The sequence below is a fragment of the Cydia pomonella genome, chromosome 22 (genome assembly GCF_033807575.1).
Source record: "Cydia pomonella isolate Wapato2018A chromosome 22, ilCydPomo1, whole genome shotgun sequence".
Classification (NCBI taxonomy): Eukaryota; Metazoa; Arthropoda; class Insecta; order Lepidoptera; family Tortricidae; genus Cydia; species Cydia pomonella.
In genome coordinates, this window is record NC_084724.1 from 3,946,055 (window position 1) to 3,970,352 (window position 24,298).

Sequence of the window (24,298 nt, forward strand, 5' to 3'; positions counted from 1 at the left end):
TTCTGTACCTCATAGGGTTGCAATACGTGCCGCCCTAAGTGGGTACCTCTTTTTGACATTCGATTCGTCGTTTTGGGATTTAGATACCGTACTTAATAAAATACAGCGAATTTAAGATTTCATTTTTGGGCCTATTTTGTTTGTTTTATAAACTGGAGCTATATAAACTAATTTTAGGACTAGATATACCTTAAGTTATTATATGTGCAAAGTTTCATTACAATCCTGCACGTAGTTTTAAAATGAGAACTAAACTCCGTTTTAATAGGAAGGGGAAATTCGTCTGAGCTTACCGGTGACTCTTAATAATATAATTAAATCTAAATAGGAATGTGGTCCATTTTATTTAAATTTATTTCTATTTAGAGCTCTTTCGATCCTGATAGAAGGAAAAATGTGTGTCGATTTTTTTTTACTTTTTGTTACCATTTTTCATAGAATTTGTATGACGGTAACGGAATAGGAGGAACGAAAAATGTATGGAAAATTAAATGGCTCACCTATAGGTATCGCCAGGAGAGTTCAGGTGAATGATTACATACACGTCTACACCATATATGGTAGGATCAACTAGACATGCTATACGCGTGCGCCAGTAAGGGACAGAACATACGCAATGCGACAAATCAAAAACACGTTTTAACATTCCTGACAACATACCAAAAACAAACTACGTAATTTGGTCGGGTTATTTGTGGGCCACCATACATAAATTTACTGTAGGGAATAAAAAAAATTAAACTGTGACAAGGACAAACAATCATAGCTCTTTTTCTGCTACTCCCACTGAAAGTTCCATAAGAGCATCTCGTTCGGTCATCTGCCGTCTCTACCATTTCATCTCTATACTTAGTAATACTGTCTGTTTTAAATGTTTTTCCAGTTCTAAATATTTTCCATTCTCCATAATTTTATAGTATGTTATTGACACAATGAAAAACTAGGTTCTTAGATTTTCCTCGTTTTTCAAAATTTGCAATACAAAAAAAAAAAATTAAAGCGAAACCTATAAACCTAGAATATATTATGCTGAAGCGATCGACATCAAAGACAAAATAATTTGTTAAGATTTAGTTAGTGGAAACCGTTTTCTCCCGAAATAGAATTTCATGGAAAAAGTACCGTTATTTAGTTAGGATCGCAAATACATGCATCCCTGTATTCACAGTGTATTATTTCACTGTAATGCTGTGTAATAATAAAATAAAAATAAATAAACAATAACTCTAATGCCTATTCAAGTAAATTAACCTGATTTCCAAAGATTTGCCTTCTTTTTGCTAGAATCCATAATCAATCAATATTGAGGTAAAAAGGAGCGTGATTGATGAATTTGAGGGATTAGATCTCATTTATTCAAGAAATCAGTCCGAGATTAGATTGGTGCTACACTGAAATAATGTTTTATATTTTATATTAAGGGGCTCCCCGCGGTTTTCATCGATTTTTTACTAGTTTTGAGTCGTTACTCCTACATTTGCACTACAGCTAGAATTATAAGACAAACGGCTATCGGTTCTTCAATCTTTTATCTCCATTCTGGTCTGCCGGATTTTGAAAGAAATGTATATTTATTTTTTTATATATTTTTTAAACAATGTCTAAAAAAAACAATTTTTTCGTTACTAGATTGCTGTGAAGGATTTTACATGTACGAAATCTACACATTTGGGTTCGTCTTTGACGTTTTTAAAAACTGGCCAGAGACTTTAATTTTAAACTAATTAACACAAAAGTTATGGGAAGTAAACCAGTTTTTTGGCCTTAAATTGTTCAACTCTGATGCCAAATATCTCGAAGACCGTGAACTTTGAAGTAAATATGGTATACTATATTGCTTACAGCCGTTGCTGTTGATACGATAAGTTACAAAAAACATTAGAAAACTAAGGGATTCAGATCGAAGGTCATTGATTGGCGTTAGGGACCCCCTTAAGTCTTATTATTACTTAGGTAAAATGGGAAGTTAATATAAAAAATGTATTTGGTGACAATGGGTCTTTTAGAAAACTTGTGTTTTTACTGCAATTATCGGCCGTTTATTAAGGTTAGAAAAATTCTAACCTTAAAAGTAGTGGTAATTAACCTTTTCTTCCGAAATACGAGGGTTAGGAACCTTGATATCTAATATTGCAGCATTTCCCCGCTGTATTGCGATGCCAATACGTTGTGCGAGAAAGCTGCCAGAAAAGAAATATACTTATTTTAAAACTATTCACTACAAAACACATCAAATCGTTTGATGGGTTCAGTCACGTCTAAAAACATCGACACGATCGAAGTGGCATAAATATGTATAGATGACCTTATGGCCCATATATTAGGGTGGTGTATACATATTTTTGGCACTTTGTCCGTATCGATATTTTCAGACGTGAACGTACCTACTCACCATAGGTATGACGTCTTTCAAATACCGTTTAACGTCATTAAAAAAAACAACATATTTTATTTATGAAAAACTTGTTATTATTGTATTGAAGTCAGTAACTAATAGTAAATTACGATACAAGTGCGAAAAATAGGAAATTCGAAACGAAGTGGCGATAAATTAAAACACGACCGAAGGGAAGCGTTTTACAGTACATATGACCGTGTAAATATTCGACACAGTAACGTAATATGCTAATTTTCGCACTAGTGCTATAAAGTAGCACCGTATGTACTGTAAATTATAATTAAGGTACAGTAGGCTCAGAAAACGGAATTTTTAACACATTCTGTGCCAGCGCGAGCTACGCACTACGTATCCGATGACGCAGGAAAACCCGTATGTAGCGAAAAGCGCCTGCGAACAGAGGACCCGCCTAATGGGTCGCCCGCAGTGAATGTGTTAAATGTGGTAGCGCTTTTTTATTAGACCACGATACAGTTGCTAAAAAAATAATTAGCAATTTTGAAGGCTTTATCTAGGGACTTCAGAAATTCAAACCCTGAGTCTTCGTCTTTCGCTCAATACATATTAATCAATACTTTAGCAATTAATATAATTCCAAGAAGTTATCGTGCCATCTTCATTTTAAAACACATTGACCATCGATAAACCTTATCTCCTTGAGTTAAGATCCACAATTTGTCAAACTGTTGGCTCCAAACAATTACATTGATCGTCGTCAAAGTTTGAGGAGCGCGAGTGATTACCGATGCTATTAACTTACACCGATCAACGGGGGTGGTAGAAGCGCTGGTGGCCTGGTGGTAAAAAGGTGCGACTTTCAATCCGGAGGTCGCGGGTTTAAGCCCCGCCTCGTACTAATGAGTTTTTCGGAACTTATGTACGAAATATCATTTAATATTTACCCGTCGATTTTTGGTGAAGGAAAACATTCTGGAGAAACCGGACTAATCCTAATAAGCCTAGGTCTAGTTCCCCTCTGGATTGAAAGGTCAGATGGCAGTTGCTTACGTAAAAACTAGTGCCTATGCCAATTCTTGGGATTACTTGCTATAATGCGAGGAAGATGGTGACCGAACAACGGGGTGGGGTGCAAAAAATACCGTCAGACATTGGAAATGAAAAACATCGAGTTGTTATGTTAATTATCTACGACTTTTCAAAACTTTTCTTGACTGGAGTACAAAAATTTAACCACCCTCGATCGATGAATCTAATCTACTTGTAATGCTTTTCTTCCTCTTTATATAAAAAGGTCTAAAATATACACTTTGATTTGATTTGATTTATTTCAGAATAATAAATTGCAGTATAAATTATGCTGGAATTTATATTATGATCGTCAGTATATTACAATTTCAATGTCAAAAATGGAAAGAATGCGAAATAATAAATAAGGAAACAACCGACCGACGACCGGTCTGGCCTAGTGGGTAGTGACCCTGCCTATGAAGCCGATGGTCCCGGGTTCAAATCCTGGTAAGGGCATTTATTCGTGTTATGAGCATGGATATTTGTTCCTGAGTCATGGGTGTTTTCTATGTATTTAAGTATTTATGAATATTTATATATTATATATATATCGTTGTCTAAGTACCCTCAACACAAGCCTTATTGAGCTTACTGTGGGACTTAGTCAATTTGTGTAATAATGTCCTATAATATTAAAAAAAAAAAATGTAAAATCATGTCAACTTAAAAATTAGGAATATATATCATAATGATCGTCATCAAACTAAGAGCAATGTATTCAATAGAAAATAATACAAAATGTCCAATAAAGTCATATTGTGTCTCATAGTGTTGTGTTCCTGCCGGTGAGTAAGGTTGCCAGAGCTCAACGACGGTGCGGAGTGTTAGGGTCGGCAATGCTCATGTAACTCCTCTGGAGTTGCAGGCGTCCATAAGCTACGGAGACTGCTTACCATCAGACGGGCCGTATGCTTGTTTGCCACCGACGTAGTATTAAAAAAAAAAAACAACAGGTTGCACTTCGGGAGTGCCGGCAGAAGTGTAAACTTGAATATTAACGTTGTGCATTTTTGATATTTTGGAATGGTTTGGGAATAATTTTGCACGAATTGCTTTATCAGTATAAAACTACTATCGTTTAAAAAACATACAACCGAATTGATAACCTCCTCCTTTTGAAATCTTGAAGTCGGTTAAAAATAAAATAAAAATACGTGTCATTAATCAGCTAAGAAAAGAACTAAAGAAAAAACCCAAAGTATTTCTTCAAAAGCTCGTTTGAATGAAAACCATTAAGACGCATAATTGCAATGTTAATTAATCATCTGAATAAATTTACGAAAATTATTTTTTCCCGAGAGTAAATGTAATTAACTTTGTTTTACTATTAAATTAGAAACCAAACACTTATTAATTATATTGAAATGTTAGTGCTTGAGAAAGCAGACCTAGGCTCACCAAGACATCACTAGCTCAATATTAAAAGGTTCTATGTTCCATTTTTATCGAACTGATATTTGAACATTGTCACAGTGAGATTGAGTCGAATTTCAACTATCAGAGTCTCAGATTTTCTGAGTTATTTGAACTTAACAGATTAAACATTAAAGGTACTAAATCCTGGCGTAATAAAAATAATTGTACCTTAACGTTTTTTCTTAAAAATTAAATCGATAACTTGAAAAATTATAACGCCTGCAAAATTGTAATAGCAAGCAAAATATAAAATAAGTAAAACTTGGAAAGCACAAATAAAATGAGTCATATTATAATTGAATATGAAGGTACAAAAAAGGTACAAAAATTTGGCTTTTATAGAATTTATCAATAACCACGGGAACATAGCGTAATAAAGTACACCCGCCATTCTGACTGTCAGGATGGCGGGTGACCTGTTTTTTGATCATAACTTTACGTACCGTGAGGTACAATTTTTTTTAAACGAGGTACTAAATAGTACAAATTAGGTACAAAAATATGGTATGCTTTTCATTTGATTTTATTTAGGTACACCCGCCATTCTGACTCTCACTAATATTGGGCCAGTGACATGCCGCGCGAGTGACTAAAACATTAAAAAAATAAACTTTAATGTTCCATAGAGTAATTAAAGAAAAATGCTATCGTGATACCTCGCTATACAGAATGTAACAAAAATAGTGGGGATCTGTTTAAACCTTTAAACGCTTTATGTCATTAACACATACATCATTCAAAGGCCAAAATCCCGGGCGCAAAAGGGAGCTAATGTAAACCTTACCCGAAAGTGTGAAGGTTACTTTGACCACAGAATAAATAATAGTACTCTACAATACAGAAATGACACTTACTACAAAAGCGAAGTTTGACAGCGATTCAGGGACGAATTATGCTGTCACTTTCTAATGTATGGCACTATCCCTTTCGACCATTTAGGGTTGTCAATTATCTTATCTGCCCGCGTAGCCAACGTGCATATCGTTCACGCTCCGTGGCGAACGAAACGCAACTGTCACAGTCGCACTAATATGGAAGAGTGATAGAGAGAGATGACTACGCTACGCCACGGAGCGTTAACGATTGTAACGTTGGCTACGCGGCCTGTGGTCGTGCACGTAAAGGGACGTCAAGTTGTGCCAACCCTAATAATTGCTCGGAGCAATGCTGAGCCGAACGGAGCCGGGAAAAGCCGAAAGTACTCCCTTCGGTCGTGTTTTAATTTATCGCCACTCGTTACGAATTTCCTATTTTTCGCACTTGTATCGTACAACGTTTTACAGTACATATGACCCTTTAAATTTGTGACATAGTTACATAATGTGCTAATATAAAAGTAGCACCATATGTACTGTAATAGTTATTTACGATACTAATGCGAAAAATAGGAAATTCGTACCGAGTGGCGATAAATTAAAACACGACCAAAGGGAGTATCGTACAACGTTCAACGTTTTACAGTACATATGAATATAACCCTTTAAATTTTCGACATAGTTGCATAATGTGCGCACTAATTAATTTACGCACTAGTGCGGAAAAGTAGCACTTTTATTTAGCTTCACTGTTACCATCTGACCGTTATCATGTACTTGGCACAAAACCTTTTAATTTCGGTTTCGCTCGGAAAACCGTATATTTATACCGGATTTAATGAAAACAGTTCTAGTCAAACCGGTTCAGAGCAATATAGACATGCAAATGAGAAAAAGTAGTCTGCAATCAAAGTGTGTTAAACAAAAAAATACTGTCACTTGTTTGAATGAATTTAAATTTCAAATTTAGTCTCAGTCGCCGAGATTGATCTGAAACCCTACACTTTGCTGAGAAGCGCTGGTGGCCTAGCGGTAAGAGCGTGCCACTTCCAATCCGGAGGTCACGGGTTCGAACCCCGGCTCGCACCAATGAGTTTTTCGGAACTTATGTACGAAATATCATTCGATATTTACCAGTCGCTTTTCGGTGACGGAAAACATCGTGAGGAAACCGGTTTAACCCCAATAAGGCCTAGTTTACCCTCTGGGTTGGAAGTTCAGATGGTAGTCATTTTCGTAAAAAATAGTTCCTACGCTAATTCTTAGGATTAGTTGCCAAGCGGACCAGGCTCCCATGATGGCAAAACGCTGGAAAGGAAGATGACACTTTGCTAGTCAAATGTAAAGAAGGTCCCACAAATGTATTTTGACTGTCAGTTCCCAAGTACCCAATGTCAAAATGTCATGACATATGAAAAGATTGAGTTATCAAATGTCAGTGGGAATCAGATGGCATTGATAAGGGTTGACTTGGTCATATTCAATGTAAAAGGGAATATTTTCTTGGGAAGTTTTGTATTGAACTATTCTATTCAGATCTGTACCCCTAGTGTAAATAAATTCGATTTTGAAACGTGACGTACGCGTTTGCGTTTAGTCTCATTTTGTATTGGATTTAGAAAGAGCGCGCCAAGCGGGACGTTTTGGCAACTCAAAATCCTACACAAAATGAGACTTAACGCAAACGCGTTCGTCACGTTATGATGTCGATAAAATTTACACTACGGTACGGTACTGTATTGAAATTCCTATAAATGTTGCTATTTTGTATTGTTAATATTTTCATTGTATTTCTGAGCAAGTTTCCATAATAGTTGCCGAAGACAGGGCAAAGTGGTGACGATTCAGTAGGAAAGCGGACCCTGGCGCCGGGAAAACGCTAAGTTAAAGAGGATTTCTGAGCAAAAATTATCTCAATATACTTCTTAGGTCCTATGATATTTCATATTCATTTATTCATAAAATTAAAATTTTACATAACCACCGTTTAACCGTTTTCCAGGCATAGTACGATTTATCGACCACATACGCGCCATTAGAATTTCAACTTTAGCATTCCTATTTAAGGTTCAAATTAGATTACACTTTCAGGAAATGTTACTTGTCTTCAAATGAATCATCAAAGCTGGATTAATTGGAATATATTTGGATTTTTTGGGAAAACCTTGTAGATTGGGGCGGCCTGGAAAAGTGTTAAAGGATTAACACATTATACAGGATATTTATTTAGTCACTTGCAGTAGTTTATGGGATGAATATATGTATAGGTCATACTGAGCTACTTTCACTATGGAAGGAAACCCGAAATCGCGAAAAAAAACTCTCCCATAGAAAATGTCAAGGTCAGACAGCCAAAATGAATGAAACGGCCAATTTTTTTCGTGATATCGGGGTTGGTCCCATAGTAAAAGTTGCTCAGTATTACCTATTTATTCACCCTGTAAATTATTGCATGTGAGTAAACAAACAACCTGTATAAGTAACCTTGAACTTGAAATTTTAGGTATCAGGGCATAGCGGGGAACAAATTCTATTAACCTACCTGTAAGGTTAATTGTATTATTGTTTCAATAGAGCCCTTTAACTAACAGTAACATATTGTTGCATTAATTTGATTAGTCAATAAGTTAGTTTACCAATTAAATTTCTTTTCAATTCTCATCCTCTGAAAGTGGGTTGTTATTGTTCTAAAAGGTTTGCAGAAAATGGTACGTTTCTGATCTAGAGCACTGTACTTTCTGAATAGGTTTTTTTAAATATATATCAATGCTATAATTTTGCTATCACTTAATCGGACAGTTATTTAAACGCATTTTCTTCCCTGACGCTTCCCTGATCACTGGAAAAGAAAACATTATTTTACCTTTTATTCTTCCCACCATCTGACCATACGATTCCAATAGGTCTCGACGACGCTCGAGTAATTCCAAATTTAGCATATCCGGCTCCCCTACCAAGACGGATGGATGGTCAGAGACGCACCGTAAGGGTTCTTATTTAACTTTTTGGTACGGAACACTAAAAAGAACTGATCAGTTTTCATCAGGTTTACTTCGCTAAATGGTACCTACTTTACGATAGTAAATGCATGTATTACTTAAATTACACAATTCTTATTAAGCTCACTGTGTCCCATAATTATGCATCATTATCTTCCTCACGTTGTCCCGGCATTTTTCCACGGTTCATGGGAGCCTGCGGTCCGCTTGGAAACTAAACCCAAGAATTGGCGTGGGCATGCATCATATTATGAATCCTCATCATCTTCCTCGCGTTGTTCCGACTTTTTATTTACGGCTTACCCACCATTATGCATATTTATATGAATGATATATATTTTATTTTATTATTCTCTTTATTTTCCATCTTAGATTAGAGTTTTCACAATATGCATATTTATAAAAGTTAAATGTAAAACACGTACAAAAGAATATAAAAATATACAAACAAATAAAAAACATAACCTAGGGTGCCGCCAGCAGTCGGTCGTCAATAGGATATAATAGATTTGAAATCAAAGCAATATACGGCACGAATGCTTCAGTGGGTTTGATTGGATTGGATACACGTACATTTTACTGACATAATATCATTGGGAATATGTGAAATAATACTCTAGCGTGTGTCAGACGCCATTTTTAGGGTTCCGTAGCCAAATGGCAAAAAACGGAACCCTTATAGATTCGTCATGTCCGTCTGTCTGTCCGTTTATGTAACAGCCACTTTTTTCCGAAACTATAAAAGCTATACTGTTCAAACTTGGTAAGCAGATGTATTCTATGAACCTCAATAAGATTTTTACACAAAAATAGAAAAAAAAACAATAAATTTTGGGGGTTCCCCACACTTCGAGCTGAAACTCAAAAAATCTTTTTTCATCAAATCCATACGTGTGGGGTATTCTATGGATAGGTCTTCAAAAATGATATTGAGGTTTCTAATATCATTTTTTTCTTAACTGAATAGTTTGCGGGAGAGACACTTCCAAAGTGGTAAAATGTGTGTCCCCCCCCCCCCCTGTAACTTCTAAAATAACAGAAAGAAAAATCTAAAAAAAATATATGATATACATTACCATGCAAACTTTCACCGAAAATTGGTTTGAACGAAATCTAGTAAGTAGTTTTTCTTAATACGTCATAAATGGTACGGAACCCTTCATGGGCGAGTCCGACTCGCACTTGGCCGCTTTTTTACAGGTCTGTACGTATGCCGTTCTCCCACTGCTGCTAGGCCGGCAGACAAGCCAATGTTTCTTTGGCTCGTCTGCCGGTGTCCCGCTGCGGGACAATTTTGGGTAAACTCTCTTGATGGAAAGTTAAGTGCTAAAAATTAGTTCTGTACTGCTGTGACATATACCAATGCTATATCATAAGACAAGGATAGTGTTAGTCAGTATCGTCAACTAACTTTTAGGCTTATAGAAACTTCATAATTCCATGTTTAATTTAACCCCTGCCATACTGAGTTATGCTATATATACATTACCATGCAAACTTCCACCGAAAATTGGTTTGAACGAGATCTAGTAAGTAGTTTTTTTAATACGTCATAAATGGTACGGAACCCTTCATGGGCGAGTCCGACTCGCACTTAGCCGCTTTTTTATATACAGTAAAATAAAATTAGTTTATGAACGATAATGGAATAAAATACCATTCCCTCCAAAGAAAAGTCATGATTTTTTAAGTAACATTGACATTATAATAAATGATTTTAATTATTTACAATAACAATATACATAATGGATATAATACAGATGATTACTATAACTAGCTTATATCTAAAATAGGCCCTTGAGGCATTGTACCAAACATGCTGGCGGCATTTCCTCGTTGTATCGCAATACTGATACGTTGTGCGAGGAAGCCGCCAGCTCTTCAGACACCAGTTACGTCAACCAGACGTTTCACGATTTCTCCAAAAAATGATTTTTAAATTAACAATTATTAATTGTTTTATAAGGGGGCAAAGTTGTTGTTTAACCGCTCGTGCTAATATTGATACCATAGCAAACGAAACATTCCAAAATTGAACCACGAGCGTAGCGAGTGTTCGAGAAGTAGAATCCTGAGCGTACGAAAATACTATGAGATACCATCAAAATAAACCAAATCAAATCCAAATTAACGTCATAAAAAATGTATCATTTAAAAGTAAATTCTACCAGCTAACATAAGTAAACAACTCAAAATTTGCATCTGATTACTTTGCCCCACATGTGGGAAAAATGTAACCTTCTCATCAGTTTTTTAACAATCCCATGGCTCTCTTAGCCTTTATCAGCTGGTGTGGTGAAAGAAATATTTCCGAATATAATTAGAAATTCTAGTTGAACACAGAGAAACAACACAAAAAAGTAAATCAACCCACTTGTAGCTACATAAATGTTTATTACATGAAGGTTAGACATCTCCCCCCGACAGTGCTACATGCATAACAATCAGTCCTAAGATGGAATTAGGTAAATCTTATTAACACCATGCTGATATTATTATTGCGAGAACGCTGGCGAGTTGAATTTTTGACCAGCCAGTGTACTGTGAGCTTGAGATTTGGATCAACTTCACTGATATTCAGATCTAGATTGACTGGTCACTGTCAAAAAATGTTTTTTCTCAAACTTGCAATGAATTGACATAAGTTACTTGAAATATGGTCCGGAAATATTACGTATCCGATGCGATGAGTAAAGATAGTAAAGGAATTTCATACACACCTAGGCCTGAAAAACAACCTTCCATTGTTTTTAAACGTCAAATTGTGACACGACGTCTTGGCATTCAACCATCAAGTAGTAGATTCGTAATTTGTTCGCTGTGTAAACCTACGAATAAAACATATTGACTACAGTTTTTCTCATTGCAAATTTGAGAAAAGCACTATACAAATCTCAGCGAGAAACGGGGTTGCCGGCCGCATAAGTATCCGTCTATATCTTTGACCTGCAACCCTTCGTTTCCCAGTGCAATTGTGTAGTAAGTGAAACTCTTTGTATCTTTTTTATTATGATTTACAAATTGCTTGCTATCGATATCGATAACAATAAAGTCTATATTTATTCACTAGTGCTACCCGGTTGGACCCTAAACTACGTCCAAAAGAGAGGTATGGGCATTGTGAATGTCATCACGCTTTGTGTGGTAGGGCACAGCACAGCGGATGTCATTCCAGATCTAGAGCAGAGCCCAACTAGGCATGTACTTCCACCTTACAGAAAACCGCAGCCAAATAACACTAGACCCTACTCATAGTGTTGTGTTCCTGCCGGTGAGTAAGGTTGCCAGAGCTGAGGGTGCGGAGTGTTAGGGTCGGCAACGCGCATGTAACTCCTCTAGAGTTGCAGGCGTACACAGGCTACGGAGACTGCTTACCATCAGGCGAGCCGTATGCTTGCCACCGACGTATTATACAAAAATGGTACGTTTTTGCCCCCAAAACTTCGGGCTATGGAGATCAACTCACTCGCGTTTGACATTGGAATGACACAACGTATATGCAAATCAGAATGGAACGAACTTACGAGGTAAAGCGAGACAAAATTAAATTACACACGCTTATTATGTTTCTGTGCGTGAATTAAGAAAGATCTTTTCTTTTTACATGAAAGAGGAAAATTATGGTAATTGTTTTCAGCTTTGTGACTTTGAACTTGTATTTACCTTCCTCTTCAATTTCATAATCATCTGTCAAAAATTACTGAATATATTGCCTAACAACAACTTATAAACATAAGTGCACAGTTAGTAGACTGGAAGACCTCACTTCGCTCGGTCGAAAATCTATTCTGGTTTAGGACATTCGAGATAATAAATAAAATAAAATAGATACCCGTCAAAAACATAACACAAAGGGGGTTAGTTATATCTGCAGCTGACTGCACAAAATAATGATTTTACTCGATAAAGTTGGTCAACTTTGCCTATCATGCCAAACTTTACCTGGTTAGAAAAAAAACTGATCAAGTACTCTAATCATCTCTACGTAGATACATACATCTTTCTCATCGCATTTTTCTATAATCTGGATTATTATGATATTGATACATTAATTATGTATTAAACAAAAAAGTTTGAAAACAAAATCCACATACAATTATTAGTGATTTAATAATTTATTTTGCACCACCAGTTGGCTTGACTACGTTCGCCACGGTTGTCTGAAAGAGATGGCTGCTTAGCGATAAGTCCACCTGTTGTTATCTACATATTTCTACCTTTTCATACTTATGTATATTTTTTTGTAAAGATAAGATACAGATTTATTATTATTAAGTAACCCATTTAATTTCTACATTCCTTGCATTACATAAGGGTTGGATGGTTTTTTTATGTAAATATTGACAAAAAACTCTTGTTAAATTCAAGTTACGGACCTCAAAAGCTTTCCGGGTCGTTTTCAAATACTTTAAAAACCTTGGATAGTTTTTTAATTGTGCTAAATGATATCTAAGCGAAAATATTTCCTTTACCTATTTCTTAGAATGAACATACGAGGTATCTGCGCCAAAGAACGGTTTTTAAATTTTCATAGTTTTATAAGTGTGAATTGGTTCAAATTATGCGTCTATGTTCGCTAGTACCATACTCGAAGAAAAAACTGCAAGTTCATATAAAACATAAAAAAAATCAAGATTGGCCTTCTTTGATACTGGTACCTTAGATACCATACTGTTTGATGGGCAATGTTTGGCGTGGTATGCAATGTTGGGCAAAGTTACGGTACCTTTAGAAACGCAATATCGCTGAAAGCACTTTAGATGCAAAATGCATTTCACGTAGAGAAAAGGTTAAAACTAGTTACAAAATATTTTTAAAAATTCCTTTTTTACTTTATTTTAAAAAGCTTTTACTCAGTCTATATAAAGACTAAAAAATTTGCTTACTTCATTTAAGAGTAAAATGAAGACGTTTCCCCATTTTCCTCTATGAAAATATTTTTACATAATTTGATTTAGATACTTATATTCGATATATTAATGGATAAAAATATCTACATTCTATTTTATTTACCCAATATCTGGGAGACCGAACTTTGCTCGAAAAACATAAAAATTTAAATGTGCGCATTTTTCAGAAATGACCTAGCTAGATCGATTTTTCGCCCTTGAAAACTCCCATGTGGCAAATTTCATCGAAATCGTTAGAGCCGTTTTCGTGATCCCTGAAATATATAAATAAATATAATATATACAAGAATTGCTCGTTTAAATGTATACAAAAATATTTACTTGGAAAACATATAAAAACTTAAAAATAAGTGTTTTCCCAGAGATAAGACCTCGCTAGATCGATTTTTCGCCCCCAAAAACCCCAGGCAAATAAATATAATATACACAAATATTGCTTGTAAAGGTATAAGATAAGATAGCGATAACCCTTCATTTGTCTTTTTTTTGTGGTGGCCATTTGCATCTGACATCCAACTTTCAATATAACTTATGTACAGAATATCATTTGATATTTACCACTAGCTTTTCGGGGAACGAAAACATAGTGAAGAAACCTGCATACATCTGCGAAGAAATTCAAAGGTGTATGTGAAGTCTCCTACCCGCATTGGGCTAGCGTGGGGACTATAGCCCAAACCCTCTCGCGCATGAGAGGAGGCCTGTGCCCAGCAGTGCGACGTATATAGGCTGAATTATTACAGTATTAGGACTACGGCAAATATTCTTTTTCTTGTTAATTCTATAATAAGTAATAAAAAATTGAATAAACCTCAAGGATAGCTTAGTGTTTCTTAATAAAATGCCACTTTCATTAATTCTGTATTTTTCATAAATTTTGTGATTTTTCTGCTCAGAATCACGAGCTCTTTCGATCCTAATGACATAAAAAATGTCCCTATGTTTTTTCATATTGTGTTACCATTTCCCCATATACTTTGTATACTTTGTACGGCGGTAACAAAAAGGAATGTTTTTAAAAATGTATGGAAATGTCTAGGATACTTTTTTTCTCCCATAATGATGAAAAGGGCTCGCGATCCTGACTAGAAGTAACACAAAAGTGGCAAAAAAAGAAATGCTCAGCTATGGTTAATATACACATCAAATCGTGTAAAAATATTTTCCATAATATTAAAATCCAGAGAGGAAAATGTGGACTACGTTTGTATGGAGAAGTGGTCGTACACTTTCCTCTTAAGGTGAAGTAATGTACCTATACCTATATATGTATGTCTGTACAAGCAGGCAATGTAATAAAACGTGGGACGCAACTAATGGCGGATAACTCATTTTTACCCTCTTTTTACCCCCCTTTTACTCTTTCAATAGTGATGCGAATAGGCCAGATCCCGTTTTAAATATCGCTGAGATTTCAAGATAAACGTTTAAAAAAGTTTTTCAGGAGCAATTACATATGTCCGAAAATATTCACTTTATCAAAAAATACTTATCCAATGAAATTTCCACTTTACGTGTAGGGGAGGGGTGATCTTTTTCTAATTTTTATTTTACGACTGTCGGCTATATTGTCTATGTCAAATTGCAGCTTTCTAGCACTAACGATCTAGCAAAGCCGCGGACGCACAGAGTTGACTACGGAACCCTAAACTTGTCAATCCATCATAAAAATTACCGGATAAAAATCAGCAGTAATTATTTATCCACTTTGGCAATACCTGTAAGATGCAATTAATTGTTTGAAATAAATAAATAACACTTAAATAAATATAAATTGACGGATTGAGATTAATAACATAACATTTGAGATTCTTCATTTACTCTTTGGATTTACTTTATTAATATGTTTGTCAATTCTGTCAATGAATTTAATTCGTGTGGCTACCGCTGGCGCTAGTTTTGCACGCTTAATGCCGCGCCACGATATGACCCGACCGGACCGGTACAGGTACGACCGTACGATCGGTTCGTCTGTGATATTTTATTTTAACTTAGTGTTATGTATGTCGTCATGTTGTATCTCTTTTTGTAATTTATTTTATGTGTCTTTCCTTTTGTCTGTTACCTTCGTTGATTATTTCTCACTTGATGGTCTCATAGGAAGATCGCCAACAACATGAGATGAGCACTATATTCTCTTTTATGTATGTCTATTGACTGTTTGTGTATTTATGAACAAAAATATTTATTTTATTCTAAACCTATCGTCGGCGGCATGACTGTCATAGTTGTTTTTATGCATTATTCTTTAGGATTATCCCCGAAAACAATTAAAAATAAATAAAAAACCCGAGATCCGTACAACACTACCCTTTGCCCCGCTTTGTGCGGCACCCACTTTGTCGGGAATAGAATCAGAAGCCATTTGCAGTGTTAAACGTTGTGTGCGATACAAAAGGCGGCAATTTGGTGATAAATGCTTTCAAGTTTTCATAAGAGTTACGGTTTAAAACGTTTTGGGCACAGGAAGGAAATTAGACCGTCTAAGATAAATGTGCACTAATTTAAATATAAAAAAGTGAGGGCACGTCATACTTTCATAGAAATTTGACATCTTAATATTTCTTTTTTAACGTTTGATTGTTATACTTAATGCATTATCGAGTAGGGGACAAAAGTGTATTTTAAAAGACCATTGTAATTTATTAGAGGAGGAAACATTTTTATGTATGTAATTTCGAAATAACCCCAATTCCCAAATTCATAGATTGTGACTGGAATCCAATCACGTATGTTCGTGATCAAAAATATATCAAACATACTTTAAAGCACTTCATTGTTAAAATCTTCGGGTTTTCAAAATCATTGTTAAAGTTTAGAGTCTGTAGTGTTTATTTCTTTCTGACCTTATGTAATCTGTGGTTTCGTGTAAATCACTCTTGGTGGCCAACCATAATTACAGTTTACAACTGTCATTAACAGTTTATGGCTCTTTTGCTACCTAATTTGGCAAAACGCTGTATACATTAAGCAAAATCAAATGATTTTGAGCTAAAAATTCCAGTCGACTATTATAAAGTTGCCCCATATTATAATATCATAACGCAGAACCGAGTCGACAAAACCATGAGAAGAACATATCATATTACAATATATAAATAAAACGAAACTATGACTACTTATAAAATAAAAATACTAAAACTAAACCTACCTAAAAAAAAAATATCTTGGTTATGTCGATATCCACTTATGTGCTCAAAATAGTTTGCACAAAAGCAATTGACAATACGTTTAGGATTCATTCTCGTGTGAAATAGATAGATTGGATGGGTACATTTATTTACCATTTCAGCGATTTTTGTTCAAAGAAGTATAGGTAGCATGATTTTTGGTTCCGTGGCTCAAGTAAATCTCACCTCTTTGCCGGCTTTAAGGGGTGTCCATTAATTGCATGAGCTGTTTCTTGAGAATTTTTCTCTCTCTCTCTCCCTCCCCCCTGAAATTTGGTTGTAATTAGCTAGCCTCCTTCCTCCCCTCCATAAACACGTCACGTAATTAATGGACGGTCCCTAACGAAAAGCTGCCATTTCGTTTATCGGTCTTTGCTACCTAATTTAAAGCTAGAGCGGTAGAGCACTTATAATGCATTTGGTTTTTTTTTACTTTTAAGTGTTAGGTACCCCATTTTATAATGCCTTAACGTAGAGTTGAATCTACACAACCATGACTGATCTAAACAAATAATACATTTTTATTAAGGCTTCTTTAAAAGACTAAATGCATAACTTCATTGTTTATTAAACCATTTTAGATAATAAAATAAGTTTTAACCAAAAAAATATTTATAATAACACATTTCTTTATTGTCTAATGTAATAAATGCCCCTAAAGAATAGACTTAGAAATTAATCATAAATATGAGCCCAATATCAAAGAGTCTACTAATAGCTAATAAGAGAGTTCCAATATCGATAGCCTCTGATTGTATCACTAATCAGTTTGATGGTACCAAATTATGTTAGAGTTTGGGATAAAAAATACGTTGACATTTTTTTTGTTATATTTTACTTGCTTACCCTCATTTTACAAAATGTCATTTAAGTGTATAATTACAATCATTAATTTAACTAAAACAAAACCTATTATTATATACATTTGTCAAGTTTCAAATTAATGTTTATAATTTAAAGTTGGAAAATCTACTTACAAGATCTTGATTACTTTGTTAATTACAAGTAAAGTCAATCCTTCAAGAAAAGAGCATACACCCATCTCATCATCATCATCTGGTGTTGCAGGTGTCCATGGGCGGCGGTAATCACTGTTTGCCTGCTGTGTCATAAAAAAAAAGTTTCAAAAGGAAAAAATATTTTCATTTTCACCAATAAAACAAAATATTTTCATTTCCATAGATATGTAGCAAGATTTGTGCTATCGTCGTTGTTCCTGGGGTCAAATAGGTCAAAATTCTTTTTTTTCTGACCACTCTGTCATACAAGCGTATTTGTGTCTTCAATCAAATAAATAAAAAAGTCTAGTGCTATTGAATGTCTTTTAAGCTATTTCTATGAAGAAAAGTAATTGCATGATTTCTATAGTAATCTGAATTGTATTTTTTCTTATTTAATGCATGTTAATTATAAGATGTAAAGTTTTGAAAAGATGTGTCCCGCCGAGTTTCTTGCTGGTCTATATTGGGATATCCTCCAATTGAGGGGGGATTTAAATCTTCTCGGGTCAGAGGTGTAGGATTAAAGCCGGTGTAGCTTTATTTGACATTCATACGCGCATTGTAATATGCCTACTTGAATAATAAACTATCTTTTCTCAAACTTGCTATGAAATGATGACATGACTTACGTCAAATTAGGTCCGGAAATACTACATATCAGGTGGCATGAATGAAGATGATATGTAAAGGAATTTTATACTGCCTTACACACCTAGGACTGTAAAGCAACCTTCTCTTGTTTTTTAACGTCAAATTGTGACACAACATCTTGGTATCCAACCATCAACTAGCTTTTGTTAGCTTGGTACGGTGATTTGTTGTGCATATTCGTTGCTAAGCAACAGCGGTGGTGCATCGCGCAGGCGCGCGGACTTACGCGCGTAAGAATGTACACCGCTGGTAGAGTGGCGAGCCGAGTAGGTCGCCACAAAACAAATTGACTACAATTTTTTGTTTTAATTGCAAGTTTGAGAAAAGCACTATACATATCTCGGCGAGAAACGGGGTTGCCGGCCGCGTATATCTATCCGTATATATCTACTTGGCCTGCAACCCTACGTTTCCCGGCCTCTATAGTAATGTACTATTATCTTTATAAATTATAATTTACATGAGGAAAAAAATCATATCATACAAAAAGCTACACTCCATCACATTTTTTGGAGACAAAAAACAAGACAACGAAAATTATGTTGACCCAAATGTGTGGCTTAGAGTAAATCACGTTTCCTAGCAATAACCACAGTTTACAGCTGGTATTTCGTTTACTGCTGACCTTTTGTTAATTAGGCGACAGTTTAGGTTTAGGACGTCATTTCGACAAATGACAAGGGCCGATGCTGTTGATCTTGTTTTGATACGACCTTGACGATCATATTGGTGATTGGTGCCCATCTCAGACACGACATTAATTTCATTTCGTTTGCAAAATTAAAAATTCATAAATTCAAAATTCAACAATTCAAAAATTCAAAATTCAACATTTCAATATTCTAAACTTCAAAATTCTTCAAATCAAAAGTCTAAAATTCTTCATTCTTAAATTCAAAATTCTATTATTCAAAATTCTATAATACTAAAATTGTAAATTCTAAAAATTATTTTGCAAGTAGGTCCCAAGGGCTCTTTTACGAGTCAACATTTACAGTAACATCATATAGTGACTAGTGACATTAAAAATAAATAGCAACATTTAAACATACAACAGCCAATACCTAAATAAGCCATAACTTAAATAATATTTTATTATAACCTTATAATAAATAATTACTATAATAACAGACTATTAAGTATAACAGAGATGTAGTCTCTATGGTTATATGTAATATAGTCTCTATGTTCATATGCACCACGGAACGAGAGTAATCTTCCAGATCGCATAAAAAGAAATAGTTATTTTTATTTGTTTATTATATAATCAGCATACAGACTATTTTAGTCCAACACGTGATATATATTATATTAATAAAACATTGGCAATAACAATAAGTATAAAATATTAAAACACTACGAATCTCTTAAATTAAATCTTATTTATTTGGCAATTAACATAATTGCCAGTGTGTAACTTCTGTGAATTCAGTCAGTGTGCAGTTAAATAAATCTATTTTGGTAGAAAACTCATTTAATATTATTTGCCCTGACAATAAGTTGGTCGGACGCGCGAACAGGCGCGGTTCACGCCGTTGAGGCCCTTGGACCGCCACTCCCAGTGAGCTCAGCACCGAGGGGTTATGTATCTTACCCATGAACACCTTAAAAACATATGTGGCCAGTGCTATCTTTCTCACCTCCAACTTAGTGTACCCAACCATACAGAGTACAAAAAGTGTCCGGTACATCCACATGGGACCGTGCGAAGTGCATGGTGGGGGTAAGTAAAGCGATCCCAGCGCATAAGGTGGTAAAAATTTGAACTAACTGCGGATAGCGTCTTTAACATTTCGTACAATTATATGGCTCGAAATGAAACTTTGATTTAAGATTACTCCTGAAATATTCATTTAAATTGTATGGTGTAACGGACCATTTTAAGCTGTATGAAATGCTTAATATAACTAACGCATTTATTTTGATAATTGTTAATAATGTATCCATGTAAATAGCTTTGCAAATGCCACGTATTACGTGATCTTTTATTAGAAGTTACGAATATGTATAGTAAGTTATCCTTAAAAGATAGACATTTAACATCGCGGACTTTTTTGTAGACCTATGAATGAGAAACAACCCCACCATACATTGTGTTGTTATAGCTCAAACGCATTAGGCAGCGTTTTCGATTTAAGCTCCTAGCCAGCGTGATTTTTTCCGACACCATCGTTATATTTCAAACAATTTAAACAAAACCTTAACAAGTTATATACTTAAGCCTTTCTCAAGAATCACTCTATTGATAGATGAAAGTCGTATGAAAATCCGCTCAGAAGTTTTTAGTTTTGAAGTAGTTTTATAAGATGTAGTGAATTGACGTTTTCCCCTAGACTTGCGGACACTATTCGTAGGTTGCGTGACAGTCGTGCACGCTCCCAAGTGCAGATTTCTTAGTATTTGTTCTGTATTTTTTCTATCACCGTGGTATATTTAGTTTCATGTGGAAAACATACAATTGAGCCGTTTTCTAATATACTTCTAACAAGGGCGTTATATAGAGCCTTCGCTGCTGCAGAGTTGCGGAATTTTTTGGACTGACGATCTAAGAACCAAAACCGTAACGAATTGTGATATCGGAATCGGTACCAGGGTTATTGACAGCGTTAATAGCAGGAAAACTATTTGTACAATAAAATGGGTGTGTTAAAGGATTTGCTGTTGTTTGTTTTGGTCAATTCGTAGATTGTTCAGTAAACTAGTATTTTTTCTAAGTGCTTAAGGAAACCAAACAAACATTGCAAGTTAAATAATCTCTTGTAAAAAAATTAGGAAATTAGAAAATTATTTGTTTCTGAAGTAATAATGAAGATACTTGTATCTAATTATTTGATATAATTAAATAACTTCTTTTTTATTCAATTATAAGCCCTGACTCGGGACTCGGATTAGATATTTTTATGTTAAATCTCCTTATAAAATAAAACGTTCTAGAAAACGTTAAAACTTATTACTTATATGGTTTTTAACACTACCCTTACTTTTTATTATTTATAAACAATAAATAAAATAGTTTATATTTAATTAATTAAAAATACCAAACGCTCTGTAGCAAACGAATCGCAATTGTTACTGTCGCATTAATATGGAAGAATGAAAGAGAGAGATGACTACGCTTCGCTACGGAGCGTTAACGATTGTCATGTTGGCTATGCGGGCGGTTTCGTCATCTTACAGAAAGATCATCCAATTTACCTTTCGTCAAAATTATTTATTTATCATATGGCATTACAGTTACTTGATTTAAATTAAATATTATTATAGAGATTGCGGTTTGTACTCTTCAGATCTCACGCACTCTCGACGGCCCTTTCACTGAGGTTCGCGAGGTCTTCAATCCGTCTCTTGAATTTGGTGAGAGGGCATTCCAGAACAATGTGTTCTACCGTCTGCTCAGGGTGACCACACTCACACTGAGGGGAGTCACACCAGCCCCATTTATGCCAATGGTAGGCAGTTTCCAACGCTTGCACTAATGGGGTATACTTCACTAAAATAAAACATGCATTTTTTTTTTATACTACGTCGGTGGCAAACAAGCATACGGCCTGCCTGATGGTAAGCAGTCTCCGTAGCCTATGTACACCTGCAACTCCAGAGGACACAACCACACACACACAAACACATAAATATGTTGGACGTACTGATATTATGTAACTAAGTATAACTTTACGGAACGTCTTTACTACAGCAGGAAAGTACATGAAGCCATTGAAATAAGAACACACAGAAATTTCAATCAAAATGAGGGACAGGGAAGTTCGTCTTCGTGGAATCCAGTGATTAGCAAATGTAAGGGTGAAAAAACTTTCCAACACATACCATCGGATGTCGTGAGTGTTGTGTGTAGGCAAAGTGACAACCCTAGCGTACAAGTGAATAATCAAGATCAAGTGCGGGTAGTTCGCAAAACCCGCGCAGCAAGATGTTGATACGATTCCTCGCCAGTCTGCCTGTGACCACGAATGTAACGTCACGTTAATAATACGTAATAAACGTAAGTTTACGCGATTAAGTCCCGAATTCGTTTTAAAACTATGAACGAAAATCATGTTAGTTTAAATCAATATAAGTATAACTTATCTATAGGCTATACTCATACTACATAAGGAGGACAAAAAATACTTCCATATTTATTTCTATACCTACGAAGAAATCTGTTATTTTTGATATTAAACAAGTGCGAGTCGGACTCGCCCATGAAGGGTTCAGTACCATTTATGACGTATTAAAAAAAACTACTTACTAGATCTCGTTCAAACCAATTTTCGGTGGAAGTTTGCATGGTAATGTATATCCTATATTGTTTTTAGTTTTATCATTCTGTTATTTTAGAAGTTACGGGGGGGACACATTTTATCACTTTGGAAGTGTCTCTCGCGCAAACTATTCAGTTTAGAAAAAAGTGATATTAGAAACCTCAATATCATTTTTAAAGACCTATCCATAGATACCCCACACGTATGGGTTTGATGAAAAAAATAAAATTGAGTTTTAGTTCTAAGTATGGGGAACCCCCAAAATTTATTGTTTTTTTTTCTATTTTTGTGTGAAAATCTTAATGCGGTTCATAGAATACATCTTACTAAGTTTGAACAGTATAGTTCTTATAGTGTCGGAAAAAAGTGGCTGTGACATAAACGGACAGACAGACGGACATGACGAATCTATAAGGGTTCCGTTTTTTGCCATTTGGCTACGGAACCCTAAAAATGAGCTTGCCTCTTTCTCTTTCGGGGAGCTCGTTAGCATGTGCATATCTCGCTTGCCCAGATGCGACTAAAGGCAACTTGTACAATTTGTCACAAGGTAAGCGTTTCAATTTTGGAACGCCTTAACATATCTTGAGTTATAATAAATCATTGGTCGTATGCCATTAAAAATAAAAAATAAATAAATGATTAGGTATTTTATTAGGCAGATCTTATTTTTACTTTACCTCGCTATTATCAGTATCAGTGTCTCAAGTTTCATTACTTTGAAGCGCGATAAAACGGTCGGCTTGAACAAATCCCTTTTAACGGTCTCCAGAAAACTTAATTTGGTCGAATTTACGGCTTTCTACGGCTGAGGGTGGAACACAGATCTAAAATGACGCGAATGCTTAAAAGTGTGCCAAAAGGGAAGTAAAATGAACATTTTATGAGTGTGAAAAGACAGTAACCAAATTCAAAAACGTATTTTTCTACTCGTCGACTGCAATGTTTGAATTAAGATTTTGTATACCAAACTTTAATAGCGTACTTTTTGCGTATGGGTTCCCAACTCAAGTGCCTAAAGTATTGTATACAATAATGATATAATCAAGCTTTTCAATCACGTACGATTATATAAAATACTATTTCGCTGTAGTCTACTATAAATAAAATTATCAATTATCAAAGACTAACCGGGGGAAGTGCGGGCTGTACTTCGCGCGTTTATGTCTTTCGTACTACATTTTCGTTTACTCAGATACCAATTTTCATTAATTATTTATATTTTATAGTAAAAAAAAAGTATTATTTTAGATGAGACGTAGAAAAAGTTTTGCATATAGTAGTGTTATAATCAAGCTTTTCAATCTCGTATCCTACTTAGGCAATCTAAAATGACGTGAACGCTTAAAAGTGTGCCAAAAAGGAAGCCACATGAACATTTTCATGGCTGTGAAAGATTCAACTAACTTTAAAACGTAACCACATCTAAAACTTCATAGCAACCACTTGAATATGCTAAAATGTAGGTTAGCGGACAGGAAAATACGAAAAGGTATACGATAACATAAAAAATACAAGCAAATTTCGTCCTTATGGCAAGCGACAAAGTGGAACGTCTTACCGGAGGTGGTCATATATTATTCCTGAATTCAATACTTTCAATGACACTTCACATTATTTAGGTTTTGGGCGCATTTTTGATATTTCACA

The 24,298-nt window shown here is 35.1% G+C and overlaps 2 protein-coding genes across 3 annotated transcripts in view; one reads left to right on the forward strand and one right to left on the reverse strand.

The window, feature by feature from the left end:
• The window catches only part of LOC133529948 (uncharacterized), a 276,394-nt gene that overhangs the window by 68,748 nt on the left and 183,348 nt on the right, over positions 1-24,298 (reverse strand). The gene's annotated exons all lie outside the window — the stretch shown is intronic.
• Positions 1-24,298, forward strand: part of LOC133529950 (gastric triacylglycerol lipase-like) — a 60,046-nt gene that overhangs the window by 902 nt on the left and 34,846 nt on the right. The gene's annotated exons all lie outside the window — the stretch shown is intronic.